The sequence below is a fragment of the Phacochoerus africanus genome, chromosome 2, assembly GCF_016906955.1.
Source record: "Phacochoerus africanus isolate WHEZ1 chromosome 2, ROS_Pafr_v1, whole genome shotgun sequence".
Classification (NCBI taxonomy): Eukaryota; Metazoa; Chordata; class Mammalia; order Artiodactyla; family Suidae; genus Phacochoerus; species Phacochoerus africanus.
In genome coordinates this window covers 243,408,072-243,435,084 of record NC_062545.1, presented here as the reverse complement: position 1 = coordinate 243,435,084, position 27,013 = coordinate 243,408,072, and positions in this window count along the sequence as shown.

Sequence of the window (27,013 nt, the reverse complement as noted above, 5' to 3'; positions counted from 1 at the left end):
ATCTGGAGTCATGGAGGAGGTGAGGTGCAGAGGCAGTGGCCTATGTAAGTGACTAACTCAAGGCCACCAAATGCCTGCCAAGCGCCCACTCCCCTCATGCCCATGGAACCACTGGATGAGGCACGAGGTGTGCCCAGTAGGATGAAGTTGATGTGCTGAGATGTGCAGTCCCAGCCCTCAATTGTCAAACCCTGTTAGGTATTTTGGTACTTTCACCACAGTATTGATCCTTTGCTCTTTTGGCAGATGTGCTTATACCCTTCCTGCCTCTATCTCCACCAGTTCTCCTCCATGCCCTCCTCCTTCTACCCTGAACTTGAAAATAAATTCAGAAGTGTAGGTCACTTAAACCAAAATGAGATTTTATTCTGTGAAGTAAGTGTTTAGTTTGTAAAAGGATCAATGGGCTATTTTGGATCAAATAACTGTGTTTTCTTTAGCCATTTAAAATGGTCTATTTTCATTTTTTAAGCCATTGCCATGTGAAAGGACCTAAGAATATCCCCAACTTAGTGTTAGATCCCGTAATTACATTTTCCCATTTTGAAAGCAGTTATGCAGTCCTTACAATAGAGTCAACTCAGCTAAAAATAAACTCCAGGCAGTTCATATTAACTGGGTAATAATAACAGGCAACAAGGAGGCTTGGTGTCCAAATATGATGAAAACAGGAAGTTCATTACACAAGCTGTTCTTTCCTGATAGATCTGAATTCTTAAAGCCTTAACTCAAAAATAATCCCTTCAGGTTATAAATAAAAGCAGAGAATTGTCTCTTTCTTGTGGCTCAATGGAGGTGATAACATTGTAGCTAAACAAATCCACACAGTGGTGGATAGAGGATAACTCCAGAAGGCCTGTTTGGAGGAGGAATTTTGGAGACCACTCTCCTGGCAGACAGGCCACTGGATACATTTGCCCCAGGGGTTTACTGTTTTCTTACCCTGGGCACAAGTCGCCAAGGAGATATTGCTTTACTTTGGTATGATGACAGGAAGGCAGAAAGGCTTCAGGTGTGGAAAGTATTTTTATTTTTCCCTGGGGAGAAAGTAGATGAACAGAACATCCCCAGATCTAAGTGTCTGCCAGGTATTGTAAATTTCGATCCTGGTTTTTCAGGGTGAAGTGGGAATGTGGCCCAAAGGAAGAAGATAAACCACCTTCTTTTTAGAACTCCTTTTCTCTAGTGTCACTGATTGTAAAGATTCTGATTTTCATGTTTAAAACAAGGTGAGCATGGAGGAAAATTTTAATTTATGTAACCAGAATAAAGCCCACCAACTCCCTTCCTGAAACAAAATCTCAGAACTCCGGGGTGTCACTGGGTGCCGTGAGGGGCCCATGTCCTTGCCATTCACCTCCTCTTTGGGAATCTCTCACTGGGTGTTACCACAGCCACCAGTAGGGTCATTCTGGTCCAAACAGGCATCCCATCTTTCCTTAATTTTTTGTGACATAGCAGAGGCCAGGTTGGAAGTTTCAATAAAGACTTAGCTACAGGATTGACATGGGGAAGAGAATGGGGGTAACAAAGAGGTGTCAGTCACAGAAAGTGATGAGTGCACAGTAATCTGGCTTGGCAGATGCAGCTTTCTCGCCCCAGGCTGGATAAGTAGCATCGGTAGGGTTTGCCCTTCTCAAAAGAGTATGTTTTGGGAGCAGTTACCTTGTGAATGTCCCCACACCCTCCCAGGTTTTCTTATTCCACATTCCTGGTGGCTGTATTCCCTCTTCCTGAAGAGTAATCCTTGTTCCTTTCAGTGCAAAACAGATCTAGGACTACGCCTGCACCCTGGAAAGGGCGTTCTGGCTGTTTTTGAAGTGGTAGATAGGACCAGCCACAGTGGGCATCAGGAGGGCCTCATTGCCGAGGCCTCACATTAACAACAGTCTTAAATGTAGACTTTTAATGTTATTTCCAAATGGGGTTAGCATAGGCACAGACATTCACTGATCTAATTCTGTTTTTTTTTCCGAAAAGGTATCATATATGACTTTAAACTGTATTCTATGACCAGATCACATTAGTTGTTGGATTATATAAATTTTGTATCTCATAAACCTGTAGATAGCACAATTATATTAGATTATATGTATTTATTGAGTATCAACATTTAGGATATATCACATTTTTGTAATGCTCCTTTGGAATTTCTTCATTTTCTAAAATACTGTTGTTCTCAGAAATTGGAAGTGGTCTAGTCTTAAAAAACCTTGACCACACATTTCTCCACCCTTGATGCTGCCCATGGGGAGTGGTGGACTTTTGGAAGAGAGAGGGACGTTTATAGAGATGCTCTTTTGTGGTGGATGAATGCAGTGGTTCTTAAACTTACACCTCACCTCAGGGTAGAGCCTGCATGTACCAGGGGGTCAGAAAGCCAAGCATGAAGTTTAAGGAGCGGAGGCTCTGGGCTTGGTGTAGGAAGAAGCTCAGAACCAACCACTCCCTCCACTCATGGTGAACAAGCTGGAATCCTCCCCACAGGTCCCTTAGCTAATACATGTACAGTGAAGATTGACTTCCTATGACATTTTGATGAATTTATCTTTTGTAAAAAGAAGAAAGTATTAACAGTGCTAGGATAGGGGAGGAAGTTATTCTCAGCTGTGGGCTAAGGAGTGTTTTCCTAGATTTTTGAGTGATGGTTTGAGCTAAGTAGAGTGGCATTCCTTCATAGATCAACCTGTGTCTCTCATACCATCAGTACTTCTGCCACAGGGGCAAGTTCATACATTTAAAAATTATAGTTTAGGAGTTCCTATTATGGCACAGAGGTAACAAACCCGACTAGGATCCGTGATGACATGGGTTTGATCCCTGGCCTCACTCAGTGGGTTAAGGAACCCTTGTTGCTGTGAGCTGTAGTATAGGTCTCAGATATTGCTTGGATCCTGTGTTGCTGTGGCTGTGGTGTAGGCTGGCAGTTGTAGCTCCGATTTGACCCATAGCCTGGGAACTTCCATATGCCATGGCTGTGGCTCTAGAAACACACACACACACACACACACACACACACACACACACACACACACACACACACACACAACAGGTTATAGTTTAAATACATCCATTTCATTGTCACAATCAACTCATAACTCATAATGCTAACAAATTCAAAATTCTCCTGTTATTTTTTTTTCCATTCCAAGAACCTACCACAGAACCCTTTGTATGAGTAATGGGGGAAATATATCCATTCTTTATGTGTTTAAATAATTATTGGGCTTTTATTGGTTTTAAGTATCAGTGACCTTTGCTGTGTAAGTTTTTCTTAACTTTAAATTTCATTTCTTGGGGGAAAAAATGTAATTGTAATGTATACATGTAAGGATAACCTGACCCCCTTGCTGTACAGTGGGAAAATAAAAAAAATTATAAAAAAAATAAATTTCATTTCTTTAATTTTCACTGCTGATAACAACTGTGCTCCGTATTTTGGAGTTCTCTGCCTAGCAACTTGACTATGAGCCATTTGAGCTAACAGTGCAATTCTCAAGCTTTCTGGACTGCAAAGCTCTATTGTTTCTTGACTTCCACATATTATCCTTTTTTCCCCCTAGGGGAACAACATTAATAGATTATAGCAAAAAGTTGTAACAGTTCAACTTTTATTTTGCTTCTGTTGTGGCCATCACAGGTAATGGTTTCCAAGGTATAAAAAAAATAGAACAAATAGTGTTAATAGGGCTTTGAAATCAAAGAGAGTTGTTGGATGTGTATTTGTGTTTGTGTGGTTTGTGTGCAGAAAGTCAAAAGATAGTCTACTTAAATAACTCAAAAAAATGATTTATTGCCTGAAATATACCAGACACTGTTTTGGTGCTGGAGATGTAAGAGTATATGGAGCACAGATCCCATTGTCAGGGAAGATTACATTCTTATAGTAGAAGCCATATAACAAAAGGAGTGATAGGAGTTGGGCTATGTGTGCTGTTTTATAATAGGGTAGTTAGATAAGGCCTCTGTAATAAGTGACATTTGAACAGAGACTTGAAAGAAGTGAGAAAGCCTAGTGATTACCTGAGGGGAAGAGCTTTTTTGGTGGAGGAAACTTAGATACAAAGGCCTTAATATAGAAGACTGCATAGCGTCTGGAGGAATATCAAGGAGACCAGTAGGCTTGGAGTAGAAAGTTCATTCCTGGGGAAGAATGAAAGACGATGAAGTCAGAAAGTTAGCTGGGGAAGATCATATAGGGCCATGGTAAAGACTTTGGATTTTTTTCCCCCTTGGTGAAATGGGAAGCCAAGGGAGGATTTTGAGCAAAGCATGACATAAACTTTTCTTTTTTTTTGGTCTTTTTGCCTTTTCTAGGGCCGCTCCCATGGCATATGGAGGTTCCCAGGCTAGGGGTTGAATTGGAGCTGTAGCCGCCGGCCTACACCAGAGCCACAGCAACGCAGGGTCTGAGCCACATCTGTGACCTACACAGGTCACAGCAACGCTGGATCCTTAACCCACTGAGCAAGGCCAGGGATTGAACCCACAACCTCATGGTTCCTAGTCGGGTTTGTTAACCACTGAGCCACGAGGGGAACTCCAACATAAACTTTTTAACAGTTCCATTTAGGCTGAGTCCCCTAGAAGTAGAGCCTGAGATGAGGATTTGCATGTGATTTACAGAAAAATTGGTAGGAGGTAAGGGAGTGGGCCAGAAGAGAAGAAGAATGACAAGAATGTGGGTTTGGGTGATGCATCATAGTTTTAGCCCGACCCCATGGGGAGCTGTGAGCATAAATTTCACCTAGAATTTTTCCCACCTGAGACAAGGGAGAGAGGTGTTGTGCCTTTACCCTGGTTATTGGCTAAAGAATTTGGGGAAGGTATGGACAGTGTAAGTCCCAGGCACATCTGGGTGTGGTGGCTTCTATTGCCTAAGTGCAGTTCTCACTGTCAAACTGATAGCTGCTAAGGGAAGGGCTTACCAACCAAATTGACAGAAGAGATTCCAGATGGCCCGACTGAGTGTGCCAATAGCATCTTCTACATGGAATAAGGGTAGAGTAGAGACCTAAATTAGGAGTCTAACACAGTAGTCCAGAAGAGAGTTGAAGGTGGCTTGGACTAGAATGTAGCATTAGAGGTGTTGAGAAGCGGTTAGACTGTAGAAAAATTTGAAGGCAGAGCCCACAAGTTTTGCTAATGGATTGCCTGTAACATGTGAGAAAAAGAGCAGAATTAAGGATGACTCCAAGGTGTGTGGCCTAGCCATTTATTGAGATGAGGAAGATTGTGGGAGGGGCAGGGTTTAGAATGTAATTAGAAGCTCCACTGGAAATGTATTAACTAGAAAATGTCTTGTAGATGTCCAAATGAAAATGTCAAGGACGCAGTCGGATGTAAGAATCTGAAGTGAAACTTCTAGGTTCAGATGTCCAACTGTCCAAGTTCTTAAAGAATGTGCATATGTGTTTGAGGTAGTGCTGTTGGAATCTTTAATTGGGGTTCTAAGGTTGGATGTGGAGTTGAGAAAGCTGTAATTAGTTCCAATAGACCTCGAAAAGGACAAAAGGTAAATATTGTATATGATAGGTCAGTAAACTTGATGACAACTTCAGCTGCCATTTCTAAAATTGATCATTAAACAGATGATTTTTAAGTAATTACCAAAAGCTATAATAATATAAAGGTAACATGGATTCTCCAAAGCCCAGATCAGACCATACTTGCCTTATTTCCATTTTGGAAAAGTGTACCTAGGTGTAGAAGTTTAGGGAATTCTGTAGTCTTAGTATATCCTGATTGTTATCCAGAATTTTTTTATATTTTGATATCATATCCTTCTGACAAAGTGAAGAAATCTGGGCCAGAAAATGGCTATAGTTATGTAGCTTTCTAACTGGCTAAGCAAGAAGAACGAAAAAAGGACAACCCTTAGATTTTTCTTGCTACCAATTAAGTTTTAATATCACTAACTCTTTTACTAAGTCGTCATTTTTATCAACAACTTAAGTAAAAAGCTAGAAAGCATGTACATAATCACATCTGAGGAAAACTATCTAATATATTGAATTACAGAATTAAAGATTAAAAAAAGGTGAAACCGAAACTCACAATTGGAATTTAATAGAGATGGATGCAGAATAAAGTAAAACATCCCATTTTACAGGTTATGAAAGCTCTACTTTCACAGCAAAGAACAGAATTAACATCTTTCATTGAGAGGTTTATTTTTCATTAAGTTATTTGTAGCTTGGAGTTCCCGTCGTGGCTCAGCAGTTAACAAACCCGACTAGGATCCATGAGGATGCAAGTTTGATCCCTGGCCTCACTCTGTGTGTTAAGGATCCAGTGTTGCCATGAGCTGTGGTGTAGGTTGCAGACACAGCTCAGATCTCGTGTTGCTGTGGCTGTGGCGTAGGCTGGCAGCTATAGCTCTGATTTGACCCCTAGCCTGGGAACTTCCATATGCTGTGGGTGTGGCCCTAAAAAGACAAAAGACAAAAAAACAGTTATTTGTAGCTTTCAGTTAAGAGTAGAGGTTTTGGAGCTATCAGCCTGGGTGAGAGTACTGGCTCTGCCACTTATTAGCTGTCTGATCTAGGCTGTTTCTTAATATCTGTGGTTTATTTTCCTTACCTGGAAGAAGAAGGTGATGATATTAGTTTAAGCTATATTGTTGGAATTGTTATAAGAGTTAAACACATGCAAAGTACTTATAACAATGCCTGTGATGTTTTAAGTAATAGAAAACTATTGTAACTCGTTCAGTAGTATGATCTGGTTGCTGAAAAGGTAAAGCCATTTCTGAGTACAGTGGTAGAAATGAGGTGTCAAGATCAAGGGAAGTACATGGCCCATTGTACTCTTTACTGTTAAGATTTTGTTCAGTGTTGGGTGTCTCTAATTTAAAAAGTTTCTTCAACCTGTGAGTGAGTACTGAGGGTTGTGAGAATCACGATAAATGAAAAAAAACTGAAAGGATGAGGGTAGAGAGTGTGTCTTCTTTTGGAGAAATTCAAAAGCTGAAACAAAGCTTTCATGAAAAATTTGAAGGTCTGTCATGTGGAAGAGGAATTAAGAGTTCCTGTGGCTCTGGAGATAGAACCAGGAGCAAAGAGTAAGAATAAAAGGGATGGGGTGGGGCACAGAAGTATTTTAATTTCCTTTTGGGCTGAGGGATGACAGAAGCCTGTTCTAGTTCTGCCTCTAAGTTACTGTATGATGTCAAGTCTCTTCTGCTACAGGCCTTAATTTCATAATTTGTGAAATCAGGGTTTGGATTAAATATGCTATAAAGTGGAAATTATAGTTGGTCTCTCAATGGGCTGTCTTCCTAGACAGTGGGTTTCCTGTCATTGGAAATGTTTAAGTAGAGGCCACGAGAATAGAGTAGACGTTATTGTATTTGATTGGAATTTGATTTAAATGATTTAAATGACATCAAAGATCTCTTTCAATTCTGCTTCTAGGAAATTTTTTTCTGTATATTTAGATGGCCATCCTCATCCTCAACCCTTAGCCCTACTTTTTGATGAAGATACAGACTCTTAAGAACTATAGAACTCTGTTGATTACACTGTGGTGTTATTCTACCCTACTCACATTCCCCAGGGCATAAAACTCTGAGGGAATTGAATGACTTCATGAAAGAACTCTATGCTAATTCCCTAGGTACCTAAAGTATGCAGCTGAATTTCTGTCACTGCTTCCATTTTTTTGTCCTGAAAGTGGAAAAAGTGAGAAGTACCCACAAGCCACTGTCTCCATATTACACAGCCCCTATGTTCATGGCTTTGTCTTGAGAATTTGGTACTGGGGAAGGCTGGGATGTGCAGCTGGGGGGTGGGTACAGCAGGTGAGGGAGGGGTTGAGCACAGCAATGGCAGACTGGATGGCAGCCATGGGCAGCAGAACTGTGGGACACCATCATCTGTTGCCTGCAGCTGCCAGGCTGACTTCATTATTTTACAACAAATATTTATTGACTACTTATCATGTGGAGGGTATTCTACTAGGCCCTCTATGGGACATCCAGGAGTAAGACACACAGCTCCTTTCTGGCAAGGAGTTTCTAGTCTGTTTGGAAGACAATTACAAGCTAGCAGCAATCACTTCACATAGCACTTCATCATCTCCAAAAGTGCCTTCAGGCAAATCATTCTTTTCAATGGCCTCTGGGACTAGACTCTTCAAGCACACTCAAAACAACCAGTGAGGTACTATTATTCCCACTTTTCAGACAGAAAACTGTGCCTCTAGACAATAAGCTATTTACCTGAGATCACTCATTTGTGTTGTCTGAAGTGCCCTTGCTGTTGTTGAAGTAGACCTAAGTCAATCCTCTGACTCCAATTCCAGCGCTCTTTCCACTACACCACACTAAAGAAATTTAAAAAGCAATATATAGCCTATAGTATATATCAAGGGAAGTGCATGGATAAGATGTGTTATAGGAATTCCAGAATGCAGATCTTTGAGACTGGGTACAGAAGGGAGATAGGACTATGGAGATGGGTTAGACTTTGATTGTGGAGACCAAGGGAGGGCATTCCAGACTAAGGAAATGTTTTATCAAAGGTGGGAAGTAAGAAAGCAGAAATTTAAGGAGAGATTCATGGGCTGCCATGTTTGGCCACATCATTTATGACCTACATAACTCCAGGAATAGTTTTCACATAGGTTATGATATAAATGGCATCCCAGGGGTTGTTCAGTGTGCAACCTTCATGGTAGTATGGGGGTAGTCATGAATATATACATTGATGGGACTAAGTTGGAGAGTTTAATTGAGAATTCAGGTAGAAACCTGGAGAGATGAACAAGGGACTGACTGATCATGGAGAGATAAGAGGGTTAGGATAAGATTTCCCATTTTATTTTATTTTATTTTATTTTATTTTAAATGATTTTTATTTTTTCCATTACAATTGGTTTACAATGTTCTGTCAATTTTCTACTGTACAGCAAAGTGACCCAGTCACACATACACATATACATTCTTTTTCTCATATTATCCTCCATCATGCTCCATCACAAGTGACTAGATATAGTTCCCAGTGCTATGCAGCAGTATCTCATTGTTTATCCATTCCAAAGGCAATAGTTTGCATCAATTAACCCCAGATTCCCAGTCCATCCTACTCCCTTCCCCTCCCCCCTGGCAACCACAAGTCTCTTCTCCAAGTCCATGAGTTTTTCTGTGGAAAGGTTCATTTGTGCCATATATTAGATTCCAGATATAAGTGATATCATATGGTATTTGTCTTTCTCTTTCTGACTTATTTCACTTAGTATGAGAGTCTCTAGTGCCATCCATGTTGCTGTAAATGGACTTTAGGCTGTTTTACATATTTTGGTTATTGTAAATAGTGTTGCAATGAACATGCATGTGCATGTGTCTATTTCAAGGAATATTTTGTCCAGATATATGCCCAAGAGTGGGATTGCTGGGTCACACAATAGTTCTCTATTTAGTTTTCTGAGGTACCTCCATACTGTTTTCTATAGTGGTTTTCCAATTTACATTCCTACTAACACTGTAGGAGGGTTCCCTTTTCTCCACACACCCTCTAGCATTTATTTGTGGACTTATTAATGATGGCCATTCTGACTGCTGTAAGGTGGTACCTCCATAGTAGTTTTGATTTGCATTACTCTAATAATCAGTGATGTTGGCATTTTTTCATGTGCTTGTTGGCCATCTGTATATCTTCCTTGGAGAACAGTCTCTTCAGGTCTTTTGCCCATTTTTCCATTGGGTTGTTGGCTTTTTTGCTGTTGAGTTGTTTAAGTTGTTTGTATATTTTAGAGGTTAAGCTCTTGTCAATTGCATCATTTGAAACTATTTTCTCCCATTCTGTAAGTTATCTTTTTTTTTATGCTTTCTTTTGCTGTGCAAAACTTGTCAGTCTGATTAGGTCCCATTGGTTTGCTTTTCCTCTTATTTCTGATGCTTTGGAAGACTGACCTGAGAAAACCTTTATAAAGTTGATGTCAGAGAATGTTTTGCCTGTGTTCTCTTCTAGGAGTTTGATGATGTCTTGTCTTACATTTAAGTCTTTCAGCCATTTTGAGTTTATTTTTGTGCATGGTGTGAGGGTGTGTTCCAGTTTCATTGATCTACATGTGGCTGTCCAGTTTTCCCAGCACCCCTTGCTGGAAAGACTGTCTTTTTCCCATTTTATGTTCTTGCCTCCTTTGTCAAAGATTAATCGACCGTAGGTGTCTGAGTTCTCTGTTCGGTTGCATTGGTCTGTCTGTCTGTTTTGGTCCCAGTACCACACTGTCTTGATTCCTGTGGCTTTATAATAGTGCCTGAAGTCTGTGAGAGTTATGCCTTCTGCTTGGTTTTTGTTCCTCAGGATTGCTTTGGGGATTCTGGGTCTTTTGTGGTTCCATATACATTTTTGGATTGTTTGTTCTAGTTCTGTGAAAAATGACATGGGTAATTTGATATGGATTGCATTGAATTCGTAAATTGTTTTGGATAGTATGGCCATTTTTATGATATTAATTTTAGGTTTTCCATTTTAATCTTTAAGCATTGAATAATTTTTAACCAGAAAAGAGCCACAATGAAGGAAACGTTTTGAGATATTGATCCGAAGATGTATAGATTAAATTTGAAAGGGGAGAGGTTAGGGACTGGCAACCAAGTTTGATCAGTTAAACATGAGGTCAAAAGGGTCTAATCTGTGGTAGCAATGAGAAGACAAAGGGATGGACAAACATAGAAGACCTTATTTCATTAATTCCAGAAATGTTCTTTGATTTTTTAGTAAGTACAATGCCAATGATTTAATAATGAGCCAAATAGGCATGATTCTTGCCATTCTGGAGTTTATAGGTAGTTAGACATTGATCACATAATCACATAAAGATTAATTACAAACTATAATGACGCTATGAAAGAAAAGTATAAAATGATATGAGAACATGTGACATGGTTGAATCTGATCTAGTTTGGGCAAATAGAAATCAGGGATGTTTTCTTGGAATAAAATAATAAATTTTTTTTTTGAATTGAGGGTGAATAGGAGTGAGCTATACAAAGGGAGAAAAGAGTTCCAGACAATGGGAACAGCATGTACAAAAACCCTGTGGTGTCAGGGAACATGCATTCAAAAAGGAGAAATGTAACTAGTAAGGTTAGTCTATGACAGGCAAAGTAGAAAGAGATGACCTGAGACTGGAAAGAAAGTAAGGGGCTAGATAACACTGGGTTCTTTTTTCTTTGTTTTTGTTTTTAGGGCTGTACCTGCATCACATGGAAGTTCCTGGACTAGAATTTGAGTCAGAGCTGCAGCTGCTGGCCTGCACCACAGCTGCAGCAATGTGGGATTCAAGCCACACTTATGACCTGTGCCATAGCTTGCAGCAATGCCTGATCCTTAACCCACTGAGGGAGGCCAGAGATTGAACCTGCATCTTTCTGGATACTAGTTGGGTTCTTTACCCACTGAGCTACAACAGGAACACCTGGGTTCTTTGTTTTTATTTTAAGAACAATAAGAAAACATTGGAATATATTAACCTGGAAGTGACATATTCAATTTTGCATTCTGAAATAGATACTCTTGCTGCTATGTGGAGAACAGATGGGAGGTGGACACTCACGGAAACAGGTAAGAGTCTGGTGCTATTGTCCAAGAGAGAGACCTTGGTGGACTGGACAATGGAGATGGCAGGGGAGAGAAAACATTATGAAAGAGGACTTACCAGGATTTCATGACTGATAGGATGTTGTTGAAGAAAGGAGAAAAATAAATCAGCAGTCAAGCTTTTGGATATGGGAGTCTTGCAGCCTAGCAATAATATTAAGGGATGTTATGGGAGTTCCCCTCGTGGCTCAGCGGTAAACGAACCTGACTGGCATCCATGAGGATGCAGGTTCGATCCCTGGCCTTGCTCAGTGGGTTAAGGATCCAGCACTGCCATGAGTTGTGGTATAGGTCGAAGATGCAGCTTGGATCCCACGTTGCTGTGGCTGTGGCATAGGCTGGTGGGTACAGCTCCAATTGGACCCCAGCCTGGGAACCTCCATGTGCTGCAGGTGCGGCCCTAAAAAAGATAGAAACACACAAAAAAAGGGGGGTATATTATGGAAAGTGGGGGGTGGTGCTGGCAGCATGATGCATTATCTAGGTGAAAAGTAAGTGGTAGGATTGGAATTTTGAAAAGAGAGAGAAAAGGATTACACTTGTAAGACTGGGAACTATCAATAAAGTTGTAGTAGTGAAGATGTGAGTGGAGGGGTCTACCAGTGGGGGGACAGTGAAGGAAAGTAATAGTGGGCTCAGGAGTTGAATTATGTAGAACAGCACCACTGGGTAAGGTGAACCTACAAAGAAGTGGTCACAGATATAGAAGGGTATGATGATAAGAAAATCAGGAATTTAACCATTAAATATCATTCTTTTTTTTTTTTCAAAATTACAATCGTATATATACTTCTGTGAATTAAGTAACAGCAGACATCTACCAGAAAAAAAATGACTCTGTGGGCTACAGTGCTGTTGTCCATAATGTGGTGCTTTCAGAGTATAATACTTGTTTAGGCATCAGGCCACTCCCAACCCCAGCATCTATTCGTCACAGGCAGAGAAACTACATTTAGGTTATAGCTTTTGCTAGTGACAATTGTGGTCCAGAATCAGATTCTGCAAGACCTGTCCATATGTAAATAAATAGGCTAAGGACCTAGAATTGTCAAAACAGTTTTTTCTTCTACAAAAATAATAAGTAATCTGCTTCCATATTTAAGTCACAGTGTGTTCTTGTGACACCAAACTTCCATCCTTATTTCAAATGTCTCTAAACTCCAGCAACAGTTGTCTCAGCACTGAATAAGCACATTAAAAATGAAGTCACCAAATTTCTCTGCTGAACTTTTTCATTCACTTACAGATCTGCCCAAAGACTTCAGTTCCTAAGGATGGTAGCATGTTCAGTCTGTGACAGCAATTATAGGCCAAACTGGTTATTTTTGTATATGAAACCAACTTGAGCCTGGCACTAGTGACTTAATGCACTTGCAAGACAAATACTTAAGTAAATGTCAATTGCATTCTCTTCTTTGGAAAGTCTTTTGTTCAGATCAAAGTTCAGGTGGCTTCTTCCAGTCAAGATTATATTAAAAGTTGATGGAGTTCCTGTCATGGCGCAGCCGAAACAAATCTGACTAGGAACCATGAGGTTGCGGGTTCGATCCCTGGCCTTGCTCAGTGGATTAAGGATCTGGTGTTGCCCTGAGCTATGGTGTAGTTCGCAGATGCGGCTCAGATCTGGTGTTGCTGTGGCTCTGGTGTAGGCTGGCAGTTACAGCTCCGATTAGACCCCTAGCCTGGGAACCTCCATATGCTGTGGGTGCAGCCCTAAAAAGACAAAAGACAAAAAAAAAAAGATTATATTAAAAGTTGAGTGAAAACAAAATGGAGATATTAAAAGTCATTGAATTGGTTAATTTGTTTAATTTATGGCTAGTTAAAAAGTTAAGGCAATAAGACATCCTTATTGCCCTTCTGCTTCTATGCACAGAGGTGTAGGTGTAAAGAATCACTCTCTGATAACCACCTTCTAGAATTTCGTACCTGGTGAGTCGGCTCTGGATCACTGTCCCATAGTGCGGTGGTAAAGCTCCTATTCTTCTTGTAGTGTCCCTGGGATCTGTCCCACCCTGTTCTCAGAGTTTCTTCTGAAATCCTATTTTCCCCATTCCCTGCCAAGATCTGAGGTCAACATTTCAGATGGATAGGGGCGACCACTCCTGTGTCCTAAGTACCAGAGGTTCATGGAACTATATTGGAAGAATCAAGCTCTATGTATGTCAGAAGTAGTGCAGAACCAGAACTTTAGAAGTTTACATTTTTATAAATTACATCTAGGGAGATGCCACCTTAAATATAAATCTTTAGCAACATTTATTAACCTTTTAAAAAACTGAGGTATAATTTATATGTGATGAAATGCTCATATCTTTAAGTTCAATCAGTTTTGACAATTACATATCAAGACATAAAGTCTTTTCATCAGCCCAGAATATTCCCTCATGCCCCTTCCTGGTCAGTCCCTATACTCACACCTCAACTACTGAGCTCCTTTCAATTACCATAGGTCAGTTTTGTATGTTCTAGAATTTCTCATAAATGGAGTCACACAATATGTGCTCTTTCATGTTTTGTTTCTTTACTGAGCATAGTATTTTTGAGATTCATTCATGTGGTGTGTATCACTAGTTCAATTCTTTTTATTGCTGAGTAGTGTTCCATTTGTTGAATGTACCACAGTTTTAAAAAAATTCCTTCCATTGTTGTTGGACATTTGGTTTGTTTCCAGCTTGGGGCTATTGTGAATAAAACTTCTGTGAACATTATTATATAAAGCTTCATGTAGGAGTTCCTCCATGGCTCAGAGAGTTAAAGACCTGGCATTGTCACTGATGCAGCTTGGGTCGCTACTGTGGCACAAATGTAGTCCCTGCTCTGGGAACTTCCACATGCTTTGGGCATGGTCAAAAAGAAAAAAATAAATAAACCTTCATGTAAACATGAATTTTCATTTCTCTTGGGAAGATATCTATGAGTAGAATTTCTCAGTTATAAAGTAGATTATTTTTTAACCTTTAAAGAAACTGCCAAACACTTGTCCTAAGTGGCTGTAATATTTTACACTCCTACCAAAACAAATGAAAATTTAAGTTTCTCTATATCTTCTTCAACATCTGGTGTTGTTAATACTTTTTTATTACAATTCTGTGTGTGTGTGTGTGTGTGTGTGTTCTGTGTGTGGTGGTATCTCATTGTATTTTACTGTGCATTAACCTGATGACCAATGATGCTGAATACTTTTACATGTATTTATTGACCACTTGTTATCTTCTTTTGTGAGCTGTCCAGGTTTTATGCCCACTGAATAAATCGAGTTCTTTGTCTTTTTATTGTGGATTTACGGAATTTATTTATATGTTCCAAACATATTTGTCAGATGTATGTATTGTGAATATTTTTTCCCCAGTCTGTGGTTTGCCTGTTTACTTTCTTTATGGTATCTTTTGATGAGCAGTTTAATGTAGTACCATTTACCAATGTTTTTCTTTCATGGTTCATGCTTTCTCTATCCTTCTTGAAAAGTTTTTGCATATTGCAATGTTATAAAGATATTCTCCTAAGTTTTTTTCCCTAACTTTATTGTTCTACCTTTACATTCAGGTCTATGACCCATCTCACAATGATTTTTTTGTGTATGGTGTGAGGTAGGAGTCTCAAGTTTCATATTCTCTCTTTCAATTTTGGTATGGATATCCAGTTATTCTAACCCAGTTATAGGAGAGATTTTTCATTTCTACACTGAATTGCTTTGGTGTCTTGTCAAAAGTCATTTGACTGTATGTGCACAGGTCTATTTCTGAACTCTTTATTCTATTTCTAGACCTGTTTTCTAAGTGCTGGTAATAATTTTGAAATAGGAACAAACTGAGATTCTTGGACATTTAGAGGTGTATGAATTAGAGTATAGGTCTCACAGTAAACATCTTTTACCACTTGAAGATTGTGTGTGTGTGTGCGCACATGTGTGTATGTGTGTGTGTTTTGAGAACAAAAGATCACTTATTTAATTCTCATATGAGTACTCCAGGGGAAGTGGTTACAAAGAGCCAGAATATTGCTATGTTTTGGCTTTTGCTTGCTGCTTACAGCAACATCTTTCCAGAATGAGATGAGGAGTTCCCGTCGTGGCGCAGTGGTTCACGAATCCAACTAGGAACCATGAGGTTGCGGGTTCGATCCCTGCCCTTGCTCAGTGGGTTAACGATCCGGCGTTGCCGTGAGCTGTGGTGTAGGTTGCAGATGTGGCTCGGATCCCGCGTTGCTGTGGCTCTGGTGTAGGCTGGTGGCTACAGCTCCGATTGGACCCGTAGCCTGGGAATCTCCATATGCCGCAGGAGCGGCCCAAGAAATAGCAAAAAGACCAAAAAAAAAAAAAAAAAAAAGAATGAGATGAGCTCAGGCAAAGATTAGCTGATTTGAGAGCAGAAACAGAGGGAATGGAGAGAGTCTAGAAATTCAGGGCCTGGTAGGGTTGCAAAGGCAACTATTCCTGAACCTAAATAAGCTGCTGCCTTTCTACTGAAGCCGATTATTCCAAATGGTTGCAGTGTTATTGCCATGAGCTAATCCACACCTGATGTTTTGCAATTAGTTAAAAATTTTAGCTGAGTTCTTCTTATCCATTGTGTAGTACCCAGTGTTTCTTCCTCCAAACTCCAAACTGTCAATCAGCTTGGCTCAGACGAGGCAGTGCTCTTGTCCTGGCTCTCCTGGGAAGGGCTCATCTTTCCTTAGAATTCAGGCTGCTTGATTGTCTTGCAGCTACAGCTTTCTGATAGTTCAAGAGAAGTTATCATTTGTAGTCTGTCCAGCTTTTTATTGTTTTAGGTTTGAACTGAGCTTTTTCCTGCTTTTTATATCCTAGGTAGAAACAGAACTCCCAAGAGGGTGACTTATAAAGGTATTCTTCACTTTGTAAAATAGCTGCTTGTAATGTTGCTTTGAATCACAATCCCTATTACCATCCAGTCGCTATTACCACCCGGGTCTCTTTCTCTATTGGACCACAGCTAAACTTTTGGACCACAGCTCCTGGATGGTATGACTTTGCATTTATTTATATTCTCAGTAACTTGCACAGATCCTGGCACAACTAAAAGACCCCATTTGTTGATTAACTGATGAATGGAATGCCTTGACCAGTCTCACTTGACAAATGCCTCTTTCAAGACCAAAAGCAATATTACCTTCTCTGAGAAAATTCTAAATTCCCTTAGGAAGAGTTAGTTGCTCCAACCCTCTGTCTCCTTAATAATTTGAACATTTCTCCACTGTCATTATGCATAATTTTTATATCTTTCAGTCTGTATTATGAATTTGTTGGGAGTACAAACCCATTCTTCTTATCTTCAGGTACCTAGTACAATGTGTGGTACATATAATTATGACTCTATTAAATGGATACATGAAATGGGTTTTCTGAATACATTTTTGAATGTCTTTGTTGAAGGATTATACAAAATGGGTTTACATTCATGCAACTTTTCTTCACATGACTAATAGCATAAAGAAATGCACTTTGTAATAGGATGTATATATGAGTACAGGTATGTCTTACCTCTTAATGATGTAGATAGTTGCAGAATTTGCTTAGTGCAAAGAAGGATACCATGTGGCACCTCTGCCACCATTTTCTCCTTGTGTGCCCACAGCAGACAAGCCATTTCAGTTTTTTTCCTTATTAATCTCAGATATGAACTCAACACCCTACCTCCCAATAACAACTCCACCAGTAGGTCAGATGTGGTGCATAAAGTAAAGATTATTATCCCTTCCCTATTTGAAGGGGCTCCTGAGGTAACAAGCTGGGTAGTTACCCTTGATGCCCTTGCTGGATGGTAACTAGAGGGAAGATTCTAATAAGCTGCAGACACTTTGCAGATTCCTGTCTCTCAGAACTTAATCACATTTGCATTTTGGCTATGATCAGATGGTGGAAATACAAACTCCAAACTGTCAATCAACTTGGGCTTCTTCTCCAACTTTTCCTAAATCAATTTCTTAAAAAAAAAAAAATCTTTGAACACCGAAATTATACAGCTAGTTTTTAAACAATTACAATGTTTTATATCTATATATTTCATTGTGGTTGATAACCTAGAATTGTTCATTACTGAATACCTAGTTTAGGAGGTGTGCTACTAATATGTGTGTGAGTAGTGCATACATGTGTGTGTACTGAAATGTTCATGACATTTGGGGGAGAAAAAGGGAAGATATTTACTGAAAATTTATTTTTTATATTGTCCAGTTTTTACCTTTAAATAGCAGTAGAAAAATTTCTGAAGCATATATATTCTGGCATGTAATTTATCTTCAAAACAGAAATTAAACCTAACCAGTTATAAATTTGAGTTTCTTTCTGAATTAACCATGTTGGCATTTCCCCAGCTACCTCCTTATGTTCACATGGTTGCTTCCAGACTCTATGTAGAATTCTATGCCTCTGTAGTATCAAATTTGTTAAATGGCATATTTTTATATCAGTAATTTTTATAGCATATTGTTATTCCAGACTTTTACATGCCTCTAATTTATTCTTAACTTCAATATAGCAGTATTGATTTTTTTCTTCTAACTTTGATGGTATGAACACTTTAGTTGTGATTTAAAGTCATTTAAACATCGTCACTAATTTGTACTTCATTTTCTGTTCTTTCCAAACTTTGGATATTTGAACAGGTGCAACAATAAGTATTAATGCTCCTCAAGTTTCCTCTTTGTATCTCTTTGAGAAACATTTAGATTATTTCTTAATATGATTGAGACAAACTGTTTCTGATGATCTTATATTATTCATGATACTTAAATGCGGAAAGTAAGAACAGTTTTTATTGCAAATCAAATAGAACCTTTCTTCTTGTCCCCTAATAGTGAGTTAGTTGGTCATAATATTTCTCTTCTCTAGACTTAATATCAATCTTTTTCATAAAATAAGGTCATTGGGTTACCGAGTTGTCCTTAAGAAAGATTTTGTGGCAGTGTCCTTTTTCAGCTATCGTGGTACTATATTTCTGTGGGTGTCAGGATTATGGTCAAAAGAAACATGGATAAAGAAGGCTGATGAGGCATGTTTTGGTTGCTATGTAAAGCAAGATTCACAAATGCAGCAATGATGAGATTGATTTTTTCCCTTGGATACTGTGTTTGCCATCCAGATAAGCTGCCACCAGGTGAATGGCAGTATCTTGGTTATCTGGCCTATAGTCCAAATAGCTTTAATGGAAGACCTGTTCAGAATATCCTTTTCTGTTTTAATTATATCATTTTATTATTGGCACAAAATTATGACCACATTAATGGAAATAAAAATAAATATGAAAAGTTAAAACTGAAAATTGTGTCTTTTCTTCTCCTTTGCTTATAGTTCATTTGTATCCATTTACAACTATAATTTGTGTGTAGTTGTAAACATAGTTTTTGATATGTACTCTTATCATCTTCAATAACTTATCAAAAACGTGTATAGTATACTTCGTAGTGGTAATTTCAATATGCATTTTTACATCTGTATATGTTCTTTTAGCTATTCGATGTTGAACACACACAAAAATTTAGAATTACATATGTTATAAAGAACCAGGAAATAATCAACACTCCACATGCCTATTATTCAGTTGAAGATAAAGAACATTACCGTTATCTTTGAAGGTCCCTGTGTGCCTTTTTCATATCTCATCTTTTTTATTACCTCCTGGAGGTCACATGACCGCCATTCTAAAACTTGTGTTTGTTGTACCTTTGATTTTATTTATCATTTTATGATATATTTTGTTGTATACTAAATAATTTAGTTTTATGAATATTTTTAATCTATATTTAAATGGACTCATAGTGAATGCATTCTTTGTTATTTTTTTCACCCAGTATTAAGCACCTATGTTTTTTTCCATGTCTTTGTATGTTTTATTGAACTTATTTGCATGGTGTAAAGTATTCCATTATATGAATATACCACAGTTTATTGGTCATGATGAACACCTGAGCTTATTCCAGTTTTTTTCTCATTATAAATTATAATGTAAAGAACACTATGTAATACGTAACTATGTAATACATAATTTCTATTGTAGTTGTTTAAGAGTTTCTTTCCTATGCTGGGTCATAGGTTGTATACCTCTTCAAATACATAGCTAATTCCAAATAGTTTTACAAAGTGGTTGAACTAGGTTATTATTCCCACAATCAATGTGTAAGCATTCTGGTTGTTTTACACCCTTGTCAACATTTGATATTATCAAACATATATTTTTTGCTACTCTGGTGAGTATAAAATGCTTTCTGATTGATTAAATATGCAATTTTCCAATTGGTAGTGAAGCAGAACATCTTTTCCTATGGTTTTTCTTCCAGTGAAGTGCTTGTTCAAATCTTCTGCTTGTATTTCCTTTGGGTTTTCTTTTCCTTAGTGGTTTGTAGGAGTTCTTTATACATTATAATATTAATTTTTTACGTTATATGGGTTTAAATATCTTCTCCTATTCTGTTTCACTGTCTTTATGGCATCTAGTGTTAAACAGATAACATTAATTTTAATGTAGCCAGATTTATCAAAATTTCTTTTAAGATTTGTGCTCTTTTGTCTTGTTAAGTAAAATCTCCCTCCCAGGTGTTAAGAATATTCTTCTACATTGTCTTCTGAAAATATTATATTCTGTCTTGCATAGTTATATTTTTAACCCACTTGGAATTGATTTTGTGTGTATGTTGTAAGGCAAAAGTACATTTTCTTCCTTTATTTTTTTAAAATACATCTGAAGTGAGTTTCTTGTAGACAGAATATATATGGATCTTGTTTTTGTATCCATTCAGCCACTCTATGTATTTTGATTGGAGCATTTAGTCTATTTACATTTAAAGTAATTATCTATATATATGTACTTATGCCATTTTGTTAATTGCTTTTGAATTGTTTTTATAGATCTTTTTTGTTCCTTTCTTCTTTTTATATTCTCTTCCCTTGTGATTTGATGACTCTCTTTAGTGTTGTGCTTGGATTCCTTTCTCTTTTTTTACATATGTATCTATCATGTATTTTTGGTTTGTGGTTACTGTACATAGCAATTTATATCTATATCAATATCTATATCTATTTCCATATCTATATTTATACCTGTATCTATAATATCTAATTATTTTGTCACTGATTTCTTAATTTCAAATGTATCTTAACAACTTAACATTTTTACTTTTCTCTTCTCACAATTACTGTTTTTAACATCATATTTCACATCTCTTTGTTTTGTGCATCCCTTAATTGCTTATTGTGTATATAGATGATTTTACTGCTTTCGCCTTTAAGCTTTCCTACTAGCTTTGTACATAGTGATTTACTACTTTTACTACATATTTCTTTTACTGATGGTCTTTTCCATTTTGTGATTTTCATGCTTCTACTGTGGCCTTTTCTTTTTTGCTTAGAGAAATCCCTTTAACATTTCTTGTTAAGCTGGTTTGGTGGTGCTGAAATCTTTAGGCTTTTTTCTTGTCTGTAAAACTTTTGATTGCATCATCACATCTGAATGAAATGAAAGCCTTGCTGGATAGACTATTCTTGGTTGTAGGTTTTTACTATTCATCACTTTAAATATAATATATCATTCCACTCCTTTCTGGCCACCGAGTTTCTCCTGAAAAGTTAACAGATAAACTTTTGGGGGTTCCCTTATATATAACCTGTTTTTCTCTTGTTGCTTTTAATACTATCTTTAATTTTAGCCATTTTAATTGCAGTGTCTTGGTATGTTCCTCTTTGAGTTGATCCTGTTTGGAGCTCTCTGTGATTCCTAGACTTGGATGTCTGTTTCCTTTCCCGGGTTAGGGAAGTTTTCAGCTATTTTTGTCTTCAAATGTGTTATTTGCCCTTTTCTCTCCCTCTTCTCCTTCTGGGACCCCTATAATGTGATTATTAGTATGCTTGTGGTTGTTCTATAGCTCAAAAATGTCCTCATTTCTTTTTATTCTTCTTTTTTTTTTTTTGTCTTTTTGCTATTTCTTGGCCCGCTCCCGCGGCATATGGAGGTTCCCAGGCTAGGGGTCGAATCGGAGCTGTAGCCACCAGCCTACGCCAGAGCCACAGCAATGCAGGATCCGAGCCGCGTCTGTGACCTACACCATAGCTCACGGCAACGCCAGATCGTTAACCCACTGAGCAAGGGCAGGGATCGAGCCCGCAACCTCATGGTTCCTAGTCAGATTTGTTAACCACTGCGCCACAACGGGAACTCCCTATTCTTTTTTTTTTTTTTTTCTATTCACCTATAGTCATTTCCACTACTCTGTCTTCTAGCTGGCTTGTCTGTTACTCCGTATCGTTTAGTCTACTGTCGATTCCTTATAATGTATTTTTCATTTCAGTTATTGTAGTCTTCATTTCTGTTTGTTTGTGTTTTGTTTTCTAACTCTCTGTTAACTCTCTGTTAAAAACTACTGACTTCTCATTCTGTTCATCTCCTTTTCTCCTGAGTTCTGATCATCTTTACAGTTATTCCTATGAACTCTTGCTCATGTAGATTGTCTATTTCTACTTCATTTAGCTCTTTTTTCTGGGGTTTTGTCTTGTTCCTTTACTTGGAATATATTCCTTTGCCATCTAATTTTTCCTAACTTGCTGCTTTTATTTCTATGTGTCTGGTGGGTTGGGTATGTTTCCTGAACTTGAATAAGTGGCCTTCTGTAGGTGACATCCTATACATCCCAAGAGGGCACTGCTCTCTGGTCACCAGATATATATGTAGGGTTCCCCTTATGTGGGATGTGTGGGTCCTTCTGTTGTGACAGGCTAACTACTGTAGGCTGCCTGGTAGGCATGGCTAGCCCCTGGTCCTCTTGGTTGCCAGGCCCTGCCCTGTGTAGAGGCTGCTGGCTGCTGGTTGTCAGACTGGGTCACAAGGTGGCTGACTCAGAACTCTAGGGGGCCCAGGGTTAGTGCTGGCTTATTGTGTTCCAGGAGATCCTGGGGCTGGTGCCTGCTCACTGGTGGGTGAAGCTCAATCCTGGTGTTTGGCTACAGGGCTCTGAGGTCCCACAGCTGGTTTTAGACCACTGGTAGGTGAGGCTAGTTCCTGATACAGGCTTCAAGGTCGTCCTTAAACTTGTGTTGGCCTGCTGGTGGGTGGGCTGGGTCCAGCCATATCAGGCTCAGGGCTACAGAAATCCTGGGGTCTCTGGTTTCAGAGCCCTAGGGGTCCTGGGTCTAGTGCCTGTGCAATGATATGTGGAATTGGTCCTGGGCCCTCTGATGGACAGCCCCATGTCCAGGGGATGTGGGCTCAGGATATCTTAAATCAGCCTGGTGTGTGGCGTTGTGTCCCTGTCTGATTAGTTGCTTGACCTGAGGCATCCTGGTACTGTTATCTACAGGGTGATGGGTGGGGTTGGGGCTGAGTCTGGAGGCTTATAAGCTAAAAGGAGGATTCCACAATGGCATCTGCCAGCACCAGTGTCCACATGATTGAACAAGCTCTCCAAAATGGTTATCACCATTATTTATGTCCACAGGGTGAGCTTCTGCCTCCAGTTGCCTCTTGCCTTTCTGGGAGACTCTCCAAGATCAGCAAGTAGGTCTAAACTAGGCTCCTTTCAAATGATTGCCTCTCTCCTGGGTCCCAGAGCATGTGAGATTTTGTATATGCCCTTTAAGATTCGAGTCTCTATTTTCCACAGCTGTCTAGGTCTCCCCAAAACCCTCACTGGCTTTCAAAGCCAAATATTTTTGAGGCTTATCTTCCCAGGGCAGGACCTCCGGGCTGAGGAGCTAATTGTGAAGCTCAGACCTTTTGACCTTTTATATTTTTTAAAAATAATTTTTCTGTGAAAGATTTTTATAACTTTTATTAAATTTATTTTTCATGCTATTGAAAATGGGATCTTAAAAATATTCTAATTATGTTTTTTCTATAATTGAAATGTTTACCTTTATAAACTGATATTGTACCAAGAATACCTAAATTTTGTCTTTAATTCTAATTATTTATCTATAAATTATTTTGGATTCTGTCATGTGCAAAAGCAACAGTTCAAGTTTTCCTTTTCCACTTGTTAAATCACTTGTTTCTTTTCTTCTCTTACTATACCAGTTTAGATACCAGTATAATATTTTATAAAAGGGGGGATAGTGGGGTCTTTTAAAATCCATTTTAGAGTTTTATTGAGGTATAATTGATCTACAGTGTTGTGTTAATTTCTGTGTACAAGAAAGTTAAATCACTTTAACTTATACGTGCATACACACTAATTTTTTTTTAAGATTCTTTTCCCACATAGATCACAGAAAATTGGGTAGAATTTCCTGTGTCGTATAGCAGATCAGTGTTGGTCAATCATTCCATATACCTCAGTGTGCATATGCCAATCTCAAATCCCCAGTCCATCCCCCCCCCCACCTGTCCCCTTTGGTAACCATAAGTTTGTGAGTCTGTTTCTGTTCTGCAAATAACTTTGTATCCTTTTTTTAATATTCCACATAAAAGTGATATCATATGTCTGTCTTTCATTGGCTGACTAACTTCACTTAGTATAATTTCTAGGTCCATCCATGTTGCTGCAAATGGCATTATTTCATTATTTTTTATGGCTGAGTAATATTCCATTGTATATATGTACCACATCTTTATCCATTCTTCTGTCAATGAACATTTGGGTTGTTACCAAGTCTTGGATATTGTAAATAGTGCTGCAGTGAACATTGGGGTGCATGTATCTTTTCAAATTATGGTTTTATCCAGATAGATGCCTATGAGTGAGATTGCTGGATAGTGGGGGTCTTGTTTCCTGTGGCAACAGAAAAGTTTTCAGGGTTTCCCTACTAATTGTAATGATTTCTTTAGACTTATACTTGTTATTGTTTATATTATTTATCAGGTTAAAGAAACTCACTTCTCTTTTTAGATTACCAAGAGGTTTTTTTTTTTCTTTTTAAAATCATGAATGGATATTGTATTAAACAAAAAACATTTTTCTAAGATGATTATATTTCTCTCCTTTATTAATGTGGAGCATTACATTCATTTTCTAGTTTAAATTAGTATTATACTCCTGGCATAAATCCAACTCATTATTTATAAATTTTCCTTTCTTTATACTGGTAATTATCTTACATTGTTAAATTGTTAATATGTTGTTTAGGATTATTGCATCTATGTTCTTGATTGAGATTGACCTGTGATTTTTCCTTTGTCATAGGTCCTTGTCAGGTTTTAGAATCAAGGCTATGCTAAAGTTATAAAATGAGAAAATAAATTGCAATACATTTCCTTATTTTTATTCTCTGGAAGAGTTTTTGTAAGTTTAGAATTACATTTTTCTTGAATGTTTGGTAGAACTTTCTAGTGAACCCATCCAGATCTGAGGTTTTCTTCAGATGTGGAAACTTTATGCCTCTGATTCAATTGCTTTAAAGGTTATAAGGCCATTCCAATTTTAAAAGGTTTTAGAATTCATCTAGAACTCAGAATAGATATATAGTTGGTTTTCAAATACATTCTATATTTTTAAACTATCTTTCACACTTTCCTTGTCCTTCAGCCCTGCATTCTGGATAATTTCTTCAGATCTATTTTCTAATTTATTAATTCTCTTTTCCATGCTGTCTAATCTGTTACTAAACTCCTCCACTGACACTTTAATTTCAAAGGTTGTATTTTAAATTTCTATGTATTCTTTTTACTCTTTTTCAAATATGGTCACTGTTGGCTCATATTTTTAAGTCAATTTGTTATTCCCTGAAAATATGAAATTTTCTTAGTTTTAGTTCTGTGTCTATTCATTCCAGTACCTAAATATTTGCAGTTCTAATTCTGCTGTGTGTTGTTTAACATTATTTTATTTTGCATTTTGTGAATTTTGACTCTAATTTGTGCCTTGGAACTTTGGGTAAACTCTGAGACTGTGATAAATGTGGTTTCATTCAGAGAGGTTTTTCACTTTTTTTGTCAGGTGCTTTGGGGGGTTGGAATACAGGAGTGTGTATGGCAGGGGGATTTTAAGCTAAATTCTCAGCTTGAGATTTTAAAAAATTATCTTTTTGAAATATGTAAAATAATGTAAATTTAGGTTGCAAACCTGAGTAAATGGTTGTTTTTATTACCAGTTCTTAGGGGAGATTTAAATTTTGTTACTCTACTCATAATAAAGGTCCCAGACAAGAAAAATTTTTATAAGTTATTTGAAAGTGGGGATGGGGTATACTTCTGATTTATCCTTACCCTAGTTTCATAGCCCTCTGAGATGTCAACTTTGTGGGAAGAGTGCCCATTAGATTTCCTCCTTGAATAATGCTTCAAGAGGTTTTAAAAACCTAAAAGTCAAATTGAGCTGATTCAGCAAATATTCTCATGATGAAAGCCAGCTTTAAGCATTCTCTTTTCTTCTCTGTATTTTTGCTTTCAGTTAGTTTTTGGATAAATTATCTTATTTTCTTATCATAAATTAATTTAAGAAGATAAAACATTTTTTACCTTTTAGTTTTAGTTTTTTCTTTTTAAACTGATGGTCAATTGTGGTACTTAGTTCACCATACTCCTAGAAATTATTATTTTTAAATTTGATTTTAAATAAGTGCATATTATAAAGTACTATGTGAATATATCACCATTTATTTTTCAATTAATATTTTAACACTTTAAATGAACTCATTCATCAAGCTGATTCATTCGTTATCCTTTTATAGGTAATTTGCCTTGCTACCAGTGTTTCTCTACCATAAAAATATTATGAGGTAAGTTAGAAAATATTGTATGCATCCATGGATCTTGTATGCCATGTTGAATTTCCATTTTAAAATGGATGTTATGGTGATAAATACACCTATTTTGAGCCGGGGAGTGACACAGTCTGATTTGTATAGAAAGAGTGAAAGATGAACCACTTGGTGGTTGAGATTAGAAGCACAGAGGTTCATAAGAAAATCATTTGATTTTCATTGTCTAGGTGAGATTCAATGAGGATTTGAACCAGCTCAGAAGCAGAGGAAATTGAAAAGAGTATCTATGTTAGAAGATACTTGGAGTTTTAGGATTTGTAGAATTTAGTGAATGATTAAATTAAGGGGGTAGGGAGAAATACCAAGAGGTCTCTATTGTTTCTGATTTGAGTAGTTTGGTAGATGGCAATGTCCTTCACCAAAATAGGAAATACAGAGGAGCAGATTATGGATGCATGTGTAATATGTTGAGAGTTTTTTTTCTGGTTTTTTTTTTTTTTTTTGGTCTCTTTGGTCTTTCTGTCTTTTTAGGGCTGCACCTGTGGCATATGGTGGTTCCCAGGCTAGGGGTCCAATTGGAGCTGTAGCCACTGGCCTACACCAGAGCCACAGCAACACGGGATCTGAGCCACGTCTGTGATCTATACCACACAGTTCAGGGCAATGCCGGTTCCTTAACCCACTGAGAGAGGCCAGGGATTGAATGAACATCCTCATGGATGCTAGCTGGGTTCACTAACCACTGAGCCATGATGGAAAC